Source organism: Anser anser, assembly GCF_964211835.1.
Source record: "Anser anser genome assembly, contig: HAP1_SCAFFOLD_64, whole genome shotgun sequence".
NCBI classification, from domain to species: domain Eukaryota; kingdom Metazoa; phylum Chordata; class Aves; order Anseriformes; family Anatidae; genus Anser; species Anser anser.
Window position 1 is genome coordinate 12,187 of NW_028153592.1, and position 11,215 is coordinate 23,401.

Here is an 11,215-nt window from a genome sequence, read left to right on the forward strand (position 1 = left end):
CAGCCTGAGTAAGTGTGTGCCGGCTCCGTTCCCGTCCTGGGGCACTCGAGTAGCTCTTGAGTGATGTCAGGACATGTCCAGGAGCCCGGTCCCTGAGTCCTGGGCTTGCCTCTGACACCCTTTGATTCCTCCTAAAGCGGGCATGACCTTGGTTACCGCCAAGGCCTAAAACTCATCACAGGTTGGAAGGGTGGGTGCACGTGGCACCGCATGGCTGCAGGGTCTGGATGAGGGGAGAGGCAGAAGGGGTGTCTGACAGAGGCTGAGGGATCCCTTTCTGCTGTGGAGGCACTCCCACCTTCCTGCCCTCTGCCCACCTCCCTGCCCTCTGCCCAGCCCAGCCCAGCTTCTCATGCTGGGCTGGCCCCAGGGCAGTGTCCGGAGCAGGCTGCTGCAGGGCTCTGGGCACTGCCACCACAGCCCCAGTCCCTCTGAAGGGCACGGCAGCTCCTGGGGGCACAGAGGGCTCAGCCCCACAGATGGGACATCCGAGGCACAAGCCAGCCCCTGGGAGGCCTGCAGCCCCTCCGTGCCATCCCTGGGGGTCTTCAGGCAGCTCCTCCTGCCCCAGGGCCAGGGCAGCCGGGCCTGAGCTGCTGCAGCCAGAAAGGATTTGCTGGTCCCATTCCTTCCTCATCAGCTGAGATCAGGTCTCAGACAAAGAAGAGGCTGTAGCTGCATTTAGTTTGCTTAAATATGCTGAGAGCCTGGGGATAGCTGCTGCCGAGAGGCAAAACCCCTCTCTCAGCAGAAGGGATGAGGAACAAAGCCTTCATCCTGTTAGCCTGATCTCACAGTGATACCCAGGCACAAAGCTGCCAGGCTGGCACCATGACTGTGGCAGGGTGCCGCCCCAGCCAGCAACAAGCAGCATTTCAGGAGCATCCAGCCCTATTGCTTCTTGTGCAAGTGACTGGCCGCCTTCCCGAGCCTGTCGGGCTTCTCGTGCATTCGACACCGCAAAGAAAAGGGAAGACAAGGCGGTGAGGCACAGGGAGCGAGCAAAGGCAGGGGCGGGCAGGGGCGGGCAGGGGCGCCCCGGGCACACGGGCCGGGTCCCCCCCTCAGGCCCCGAGACGCCCCCAGCCCGCCCACGACCCCTAAGATGGCGGCGCCCGCCCTGCCTGGTCAGGCGGTCGCACGGTTGCCATGGCAGCGAGCCCCAGGCAGCCGGCAGGGGGTGGGGCTCCCTTTGCCTGGCGGCTCTGGCAGCCAATCGGCGCCCGGCAACCGGTGCTGCTTCTTTCCTCTGCTCTCACTTCCGCGCTCTCCTCCTGGGCCTTGTGTTGGGTTGGGCCCGATTGCTCCTGGAGCTTGGGCACGGTGCTGCTGGGTGGCAGTCCTGTGACTGCAGGCGGGGACGAGCAAGGGATAAGTCTTTGCCACAGCATTTGCATCACGTGAAGGGAAGCTGCTCGGGATAGCACCTGAGGGCTTGGGTCTTCTTGCGCAGTTGCTGTCAAACACACTCACCAGAAAACAGACTCTAAATAGGGACCTTGTTTTGCTTGTTTCTACACGGGCTCAGGGTGATAAGGGACGTTTTTAGCCTAGAGCAGAGGAGGGTCTGAAGGGATCTCACCAATGCCTATAAATACGAGAAGAAGGTGGTTTTTTTCGTATTTGTTTTTCCCCTTATATTTGTTGGTTTATTTCTTTGTCTTCTTTCTTATGAAGTTGTTACCCATCTGAACCCCCGAGTTCTCACACTTTTACCTTTTTCAATTCTCTCATTCATCCTGCTGTGAGGGGAGAGGGGAAAAAATGGCTGTGCGGTGCTTAGGTGCCTGGCAGGTTATACAGCATCAGTCCCTGTGTGTCTTCCCTTCCTCGTGCATGGTGTCTCCCACTGAATCCCACAGGAGCTGCAGAGTCATCTTTTGCCTGTGGACATCTTAATTCGGTACTGTCCCTGTGGGTGACTCCAGCTTGACTGATCTCTCCCTTTGTGAGGCTCCAGTCACTGCCTACCCTGGGCAAATGCTGTTCCCAGTTGAACCGGTTTGTGTGTGCTCAGCTGTATCCGTGTGTGCACGTTTGTGTGTGTGTACAAGACGGTGTGTTTATGTACACACATGGGCGTATTTGCTTGCTAGCGCAAGAGTGTTGGGTATTCTGGGGCAATTTCTCCTGGTTGCTGATGCAACAAGAAGCTGGGCTGGATCTTAGGGCTGAGGGACCTTTCTTGATGGCCTGAGGGGATGGTATGTGGAGCATCAGGATGTTCTCAGTAGGCTCTCTTTTCCCATGGGGCTTGCAGAGGCTTTGTTGTGGTTTAACCCGGCTGGCAGCTAAACACCACACAGCCGTTCGCTCACCCTCCCCCCTCCCTCTCTGGGATGGGGCAGAGAAACGGGAAAGTGAAGCCGGTGAGTTGAGATAAAGACAGTTTATTAAGACAGGAATATAATAATAACAATAATAATAATAATAGTGATAATGATAATAGTATTAACAATAATAATGTGTAAGAAAACAAGTGATGTACAATGCAATTGCTCACCACCCGCTGACCGATGCCCAGCCTATTCCCGAGCAGCCGGCCCCCCCACCCCGGCCAGCCACCCCTATATATTGTTTAGCATGACGTCAGATGGTATGGAATACCCCTTTGGCCAGTTTGGGTCAGCTGTCCTGGGTCTGTCCCCTCCCAGCTCCTGCTGCACCCCCAGCCTGCTCGCTGGCAGGACAGAGCGAGAAGCCGAAAAGTCCTTGGCCTGGTGTAAACACTGCTCTGCGACAATTAAAACATCAGCATGTTATCAGCGCTCTTCTCATCCTAATCCAAAACATAGCACCCTACCAGCTACTATGAGCTACTTAACTCTGTCCTAACTGGAACCAGGACAGGCTTCCAGCCATGCAGAGATCCAAGGATGTTGCAAGGATCCGAGGGCTTGCTCTTTCTGTGATCACAGCTTCACTCCAGTCCTTCAGGTGTACGTGAGCTGAGAAGCCTCGTCCGGTGGTGACTTTTGAGGTAAGGGCCAACAGATAGCTTGGGGGAAACTGTCTCAAGGATGCGTGCTGGCCCTAGGAACTGCAGGACAGAAGCAAACAGACGCAGCTGCACAGGGTGAGAAGTAGACCCAGCTGGGTTGGGATCACTGCTGCCAAACCCTCTCACTGGGTTCCATGGTTGTGGCAGCTTCAGGCAGCTCCCCATTAATTTCCTGGACGATGTCCTCTGCCCTGACAGTTGTGGGACAGTCACGGCTGTGTACCTCAGTGACTGTTCACCATTTCTGCTGTCATCAGACACCAACAGCTTACTCCTAAATCCTACCCTCGGTCTCTCACAGCTCACAAAATGAGCTTTTTCTTTGCCTTATCCGTGGAGCAACAGGCTTTTCGGGGAGCAGCTGCTCAGCCCTGGTCTTGGCACCAGCTTTGAAAGAAGAACCAAGTCTTCAAGAAGAGCACTGGGGAGATGCAATTTTATTAGGCAGACGCTATCACAGAGTTTACTCTGGCCTGCTGTTATACACATATTATAAAGCCTCGAGAGTAAACAGAACAGTTTCATTCCGCAGTAGGTGGCCGAAGAATAAAGAAACATATTTCTAAGAAATTAGTAAATGCAAATGATACTGAGGATAAAAACTTCAATAATGATAAACAAGGAGCAGGCCTGCAAGGGAAGTCATTTGTGTAGATCATTTAAATTTATCACTAATCAGAAATATCCATGCAATCACTTTCCTAACAGCACTCTTAAGCTCCTTGTTTCTCATGCTGTAGATGAGGGGGTTCAATGCCGGTGGCACAACTGAGTACAGAACTGCCACCACCAGGTCCAGAGATGGTGAGATGGAGGGGGACTTCAGGTAGGCAAATATGGTCATGCTGAGAAACAGGGAGGCCACGGCCAGGTGAGGGAGGCACGTGGAAAAGGCTTTGAGCTGTCCCTGCTCAGAGGGCATCCTCAGTACAGCCCTGAAAATCTGCACATAGGACAGCACGATGAAAACGAAACAGCCAGACGCTAAACAGAATCCAACCATAATTATCCAAACTTCCCTGAGGTAGGAGTTTGAGCAGGAGAGCTTGAGGATCTTTGGAACTTCACAGAAGAACTGGTCCACAGCATTGCCTTGGCAAAGTGTCAGAGAAAATGCATTAGCAGTGTGCAGCACAGCATGGAGAAAGCCACTGCCCCAGGCAGCTGCTGCCATCTGGGCACAAGCTCTGCTGCCCAGGAGGCTCCCGTAGTGCAGGGGCTTGCAGATGGCAACGTAGCGGTCGTAGGACATGACAGTGAGAAGATAACACTCTGCTGAAAACAAAAAGAAAAAGAAAAAGACCTGGGCAGCACATCCTGTGTAGGAAATGGCCCTGGTGTCCCAGAGGGAATTGACCACGGCTTTGGGGAGAGTGGTGGAGATGCAGCCCAGGTCGAGGAGGGCGAGGTCGAGGAGGAAGAAGTACATGGGGGTGTGGAGGCGGTGGTCGCAGGCTACGGCGGTGAGGATGAGGCCGTTGCCCAGGAGGGCAGCCAGGCAGATGGCCAGGAAGAGCGCGAAGTGCAGGAGCTGCAGCTCCCGCGTGTCTGCGAATGGCAGGAGGAGGAACTCGCTGATGGAGCTGCTGTTGGACATCTGATGCCTGTTGGGTATGGAGATCTGTACATGTAGTAAAAGGCAATGAAAAGTTAGGACAGGTTTCTCTGAGTGAACCCTATGCCATTCCTTGTAGACCTCCCCCTGCCATACTCCAATGCTTTTTGTTTCTCTGCTGGAATCTTTCATTTAGCTCCATGACATGAGCTTCATTTTTAAGGTTCAGTGTGCGATGAGGAGCAGGGGCCTCTGCTGCTGGTCTCGCGAGGGAATCAGTCCTGACCCAGTGCAGGGAGTACACAGGAACATAGCAGGAGGGCAAGGTTTTATTTTCAGATTTTGTCAGATGAAATGAATGCCCAGCCTATCTGGGCAATATGTTTCAGTACCTCGCCTCCCTCTGAGTGAAGAATTTCCTCCTAATCTCTAATCTAAATCTCCCCGCTTTTAGTTTAAAAACATTCCCCTGATCCTGTCATGATTTGATTGATCAAAAAAATAGCTCTCCATATTTTTAGAAGACCCCTTTAAATGCGGAAAAGCTGCAGTGAGGTCACCCTGCTCAGCCCCAGCTCTCTCAGCCTTTCTTCGAAGGAGAGGTGCTCCAGCATGCTGATCATCTTCATGTCAGCATGTTAACATCTGCATTCCGGTGCTACATAATGTAGTTGGCAGAAAGGAGTTTTAGGGGCAATGTTTTACACACATTCTCTTCCCCTTCTTCATGCCCACACAGTGTTCTCTGAAGTCAGAAATCCTGAGCATTTCTGCTGCACTCACAGGGAATGGTTGTGAGACCTGAGAGGCAAAGGGATTCCCTGTGGCTCAGAGCAGAGTGAGGGAGCTGGCTGGACTTGTCCCCAGCTGCCTGAGCTTTTGTAGATGGAGGGCAATCACATTTATGTTACCCTGAAAAGAAGCCAGATGCTGCTGAGACCAGATGAATCCACTGCCAATCTGTCAATGCCCAGCCTTTCTCAAGGGACCTGAACAAGGTCTCAGCACCACACCTCTAGTCAAGGACTAGAGGGGACCCCAGGGTCCCGAGGGGGCCTCGGTACTCCGTATCCGAGTACATTCTGGAAGAGCTGAAGCGGAGTAAGGTGGGCTGGTGTCCTGGGCCCTGCAGAGCAATCCCTGCTCGAGCACCATGGCAGTGCTCTGAGACTGCCCGGGGTGCCCGGAGCAGCTTCTTGGCCAGCTGGGAGAGAAACCAAGGCCAGATGTGCTCTGCCTCTCAGGTGTTTGGCACACCCTAGGGCTTCACTCTTCCCTGCGGCCTGAGTGGGGAGGGCGAGCAGAGAGATGGGGGAATATCCTGGCTCCGTGCCTAGGACAGTTGCTGGCAGTCAGTCCCAGGCCTAATCCGTGTGCTGGAAACCTCCGGGCGCTTCTCTAGCCAAGGGATGTTGGCAAATCCTGTGAGGGGGGTGACGAAAGAAACAGAGGATGCGGCTCTTTTGCAAAGCTTTCCAAAGTGCCCCACCTTGCCCCATTGTCCCTGAGGAGCGGGCAGGGCACAGAGCAGTGTCCCCCTGCTCTGACAGTCATCCCTTTTCCCGTCTCTCAAGAACTCCCTCCTCGGCCTTTCTGTCTTTTCTGTGTGCAGGGCGTTTGGGTTGCGGGACTCGGGACCTTTGGTGTTGTCCGAGAGCAGTTCCATGGCAAAGAAGAGCTGCTCTTGATTCAAAGACCTTTCTTCCAGCTGGACATCGATGAGTTGTGGCTGGAGGAGATCTACTGTCCCACTGAGATCCTCCCTGGTGAGAAGGCAGCAGCCCCCCTCTTCCTGCCCCATGTCCGCAACGGTTTGTTCTCCCTGCTCTTTGGAAAGGCCTGGGAGAAGTAGAGGATTGTCTCCGACGGTCAGGGTACAGCTTGAGTTCCCCCAAAAGAAACTGTGCCCCAGGAGCAGTTCCTCTGAGCGACCCTTTCTCTGGGAACTTGTTCTGAATGTTGCAAGCAACTTGGGCTTGCTGTGGCAGTGAGGATGTTGCTTCTCCTTGCAGATGGTGTCAAGATCGAGCCGCTGAACTGCGTGCAGCTATCGCGAGCCACCTCCTTCCCACTGCACGTGGTGAAGAACTGTGTGCAAGAGACCATCCTCTTGTACTGCTTCCTCCTGAGGAGCAAGGAGCACGTCCCCTTTGCCTTCAGGGACATTGGTGTTCTGACGTGCGAAGATGGTTTCCCGTGCATGAAGTTTTATCTGGACTGTGTCAAACGTCTGGAGAGCACTGCGGGCCTTGTTGCACTGCTCCACAGTGTAAGTTGGTGAGGTTTTGAGGGCTACTTCAATTTCTTTGGGAATCCTAGTGAAGGGTGAGGAATCCAACCGCTGTTGGCCAGCCCGGACATGGCAGGCCAGTCAAATGCCCTTCCCCTCGCTTGCCCCCTTAGCTGCTTTCTCCGTTAACAAAGAGAGTTTCTTCTGAGCATCTGGGCGCTTGCCCCTGCAAAAAGCCTGGCAGTGTTACTGTACAGCCTCCATATTCTGCCATGCAGCTCCTCCAGAGCAGAACAAAGGTTCATGGAAGAGGCTTTGGAGGAGGGCTTTGGAGAGAAGGCTTTCTTTTGGCTTGGGAGACAGGTTTGCTTCCTGTCAATGAGAGCCGTGAGAAAACCGCCTCAGAAACCCTCCAGCAGCTCTGTGTCTCTTTGCAGAGAATGTGGCCGGCACATCTGACCGCCTTCAGTGGCGAGACCACCGCTCGTGGGATCCAGATGTTCCCAAGGTGAGTGCATTTCCTCCGCAGCCCTTGGCTGACCCAGCGGGAGGCTTCCTGGGAAAGTTTCTTTCAGGCATTTTTTTCAAACGCTATCCCAAACGTTGTGGCAGGCACAAGAGAGTGCTGAGGTAGGGAGATGGCATGACTGCCCTCCTTACCTGACGGCTTTCTCTGATGCTACTGGCTCCGCAGCGATAACCTGTTTTCCACCCATGAGCGCACCGTGTTTCAGGGCCACAGAGGAGAAGCTGAAGTAAAGCCCGGGTGGGCCATAATGGTGTCTCTCGGCTCCTGTCCTTGCGCAAGACACTGCTCCTCTCCTTCTTCCACCAAAAAGGGCCTGGATGCGGGCATCCCGAGCCTTCCTGAAGGCAGGTGGTGCCACAGCTTCGCGTTTGGCTCTCTCTGTCTCTGCTGAAGTGAACACAGCCAGTCCAATACGCCCGCTCGTTGTGGAACTGCCGTCTGCTGCAGAGGCTGACGCAGCTTGCGAGCTTGGACTGGAGACTGAATTCCCCTGGGCTCATGCAGCCTCCTCCTGGTGTCTGTTTGCAGTGTGCTCCCCCCGTGTCCGGGCAGCTCCCCCGGGACGAAGAAGGCAGACAGGCAGGAAACAGCTCCTCGAGCCAAGTCCACCACTGTTATAAATGACTGAGTCCCAAATAGGATTACAATCAAAGTTTACAATTTATTAAACGAATAGAGGCGAGCAAACAGCGCTGGGTGCGCCGGGAGTCTCTGCTCCACCAGGACGCACACCTGTTACGTAAGGCGGCTGGTTTTTATGCTCCTAGGCTAATACATATTCATTACTACTTCTAGAAGAGGCAGGGTTATTATAATTGGTTTCCCGAATCCAAAGTCCTCCCAGGTGCGCCTGCTTATCAGTCTCTGTTAGTCTCTTGGGGGCCGCTCAGACGGGGAGGCTCATATTCTTCCTCCTTATCTAGTGGTCTCTTGGCCGGCTGTCAGAAGTTACTGCACGTCCGTGCAGAGTCAGCAGGTTTTCTCTGAAGAAATCCCTTTGTTCTCTTATCACCTAAACCCAGGCCTCAATGTTAACCCTTCAAATCCCTTAGTGGCACGAATTGCTGGACCATTCCTTACAACCACCACTGCGCTCCCTGCTCCTGAAGCCTCCAGGAGAGCGCTGCAGGTACCTGCTCTGCCTTGCTGCAATGACCGTGCTGTTTGGGCCTGTGCAAAAGCCTCTTTGTGTGGAGCGATCCCGAGCAGGTCCCTTGGGATGCGTTCATTTCCACGTTTGTTACCTCCTTCATCTCTTCCTCAGGAGACAGAAGGTGGCGTCCCGCACACCTTCCCTGCCTCTTACTGCCTCCCGTGTTGCCATGAGCCACTTCATTTTGACCAGGGGCCATGGAAAAGGAACAAGGCCTTTCTGGGTCATTGATGGCAGAGGGCTTTGGTCACCGCGGGCTGTTCAGCTGTGTTTGTCACGAGTTGAGGAGCCTGGCCTAGCTTCAGGGCCCCTCATCCTGGAGGGTCGAAGCACTGCTGACAGACCGGCTGAGGCGAGGGGGCAGGAGTGCGGGTTAGGCCTGAGGGACAGCTGAGACCAATCCTGTCTGCTGTTGTGTTTTTGTTTTGTTTTTTTTTCCTCCAGGAGGTCTGGAACCTGTCTTCACAGTGGGACCAAACAGACAGCTCATGGCCCACGTACCGAAAGCTACAAGAGCAAGCCCGGGCAGAAATGGCTGCATGGGAAGCCTGGTCTGAGGGGGAGGACCAACAGATACCCCAGCTACTGGCAGTGATCAACAGCGCTGAGAACAGCAGCGATCCTCTCCGCCAGGGCTCCGAGGGCGGCAGGTCCCAGGGTGGTGGGAGCAGGACGGGCACCAGGCCGCAGGGCAGGGCTTTGCCTGCTCCTCCCTGTGAGGGAGAGGTTGTCAGCAGAAAGGGAGGGATAAAAGCAGCAGCCAGACGTGGGCTGGCAGCGCCGAGTCGCCTGGTTCCCAGGTCCTGTTGCAGGGCCCTTTCAAGAGGTCCTCTGGGAAACAGCACCTGTGTGTCCAGTCCTGTTTGATGAGAGCGTCTTCTCCTTGCAGCGATTCAACAGCCAACATGCTTGGACTCCCCGTCCTCCAGCCCAGCCCAGGAGCAAGGAGGTCAGGAAGAGGTGGAGGAAGGCTGAGAACCCTGCCCCAGCAGAGGAGTTGGGAGCAGCAGCCAAGCTGGAGAGACTCCAGCCTGAGTAAGTGTGTGCCGGCTCCGTTCCCGTCCTGGGGCACTCGAGTAGCTCTTGAGTGATGTCAGGACATGTCCAGGAGCCCGGTCCCTGAGTCCTGGGCTTGCCTCTGACACCCTTTGATTCCTCCTAAAGCGGGCATGACCTTGGTTACCGCCAAGGCCTAAAACTCATCACAGGTTGGAAGGGTGGGTGCACGTGGCACCGCATGGCTGCAGGGTCTGGATGAGGGGAGAGGCAGAAGGGGTGTCTGACAGAGGCTGAGGGATCCCTTTCTGCTGTGGAGGCACTCCCACCTTCCTGCCCTCTGCCCACCTCCCTGCCCTCTGCCCAGCCCAGCCCAGCTTCTCATGCTGGGCTGGCCCCAGGGCAGTGTCCGGAGCAGGCTGCTGCAGGGCTCTGGGCACTGCCACCACAGCCCCAGTCCCTCTGAAGGGCACGGCAGCTCCTGGGGGCACAGAGGGCTCAGCCCCACAGATGGGACATCCGAGGCACAAGCCAGCCCCTGGGAGGCCTGCAGCCCCTCCGTGCCATCCCTGGGGGTCTTCAGGCAGCTCCTCCTGCCCCAGGGCCAGGGCAGCCGGGCCTGAGCTGCTGCAGCCAGAAAGGATTTGCTGGTCCCATTCCTTCCTCATCAGCTGAGATCAGGTCTCAGACAAAGAAGAGGCTGTAGCTGCATTTAGTTTGCTTAAATATGCTGAGAGCCTGGGGATAGCTGCTGCCGAGAGGCAAAACCCCTCTCTCAGCAGAAGGGATGAGGAACAAAGCCTTCATCCTGTTAGCCTGATCTCACAGTGATACCCAGGCACAAAGCTGCCAGGCTGGCACCATGACTGTGGCAGGGTGCCGCCCCGGCCAGCAACAAGCAGCATTTCAGGAGCATCCAGCCCTATTGCTTCTTGTGCAAGTGACTGGCCGCCTTCCCGAGCCTGTCGGGCTTCTCGTGCATTCGACACCGCAAAGAAAAGGGAAGACAAGGCGGTGAGGCACAGGGAGCGAGCAAAGGCAGGGGCGGGCAGGGGCGGGCAGGGGCGCCCCGGGCACACGGGCCGGGTCCCCCCCTCAGGCCCCGAGACGCCCCCAGCCCGCCCACGACCCCTAAGATGGCGGCGCCCGCCCTGCCTGGTCAGGCGGTCGCACGGTTGCCATGGCAGCGAGCCCCAGGCAGCCGGCAGGGGGTGGGGCTCCCTTTGCCTGGCGGCTCTGGCAGCCAATCGGCGCCCGGCAACCGGTGCTGCTTCTTTCCTCTGCTCTCACTTCCGCGCTCTCCTCCTGGGCCTTGTGTTGGGTTGGGCCCGATTGCTCCTGGAGCTTGGGCACAGTGCTGCTGGGTGGCAGTCCTGTGACTGCAGGCGGGGACGAGCAAGGGATAAGTCTTTGCCACAGCATTTGCATCACGTGAAGGGAAGCTGCTCGGGATAGCACCTGAGGGCTTGGGTCTTCTTGCGCAGTTGCTGTCAAACACACTCACCAGAAAACAGACTCTAAATAGGGACCTTGTTTTGCTTGTTTCTACACGGGCTCAGGGTGATAAGGGACGTTTTTAGCCTAGAGCAGAGGAGGGTCTGAAGGGATCTCACCAATGCCTATAAATACGAGAAGAAGGTGGTTTTTTTCGTATTTGTTTTTCCCCTTATATTTGTTGGTTTATTTCTTTGTCTTCTTTCTTATGAAGTTGTTACCCATCTGAACCCCCGAGTTCTCACACTTTTACCTTT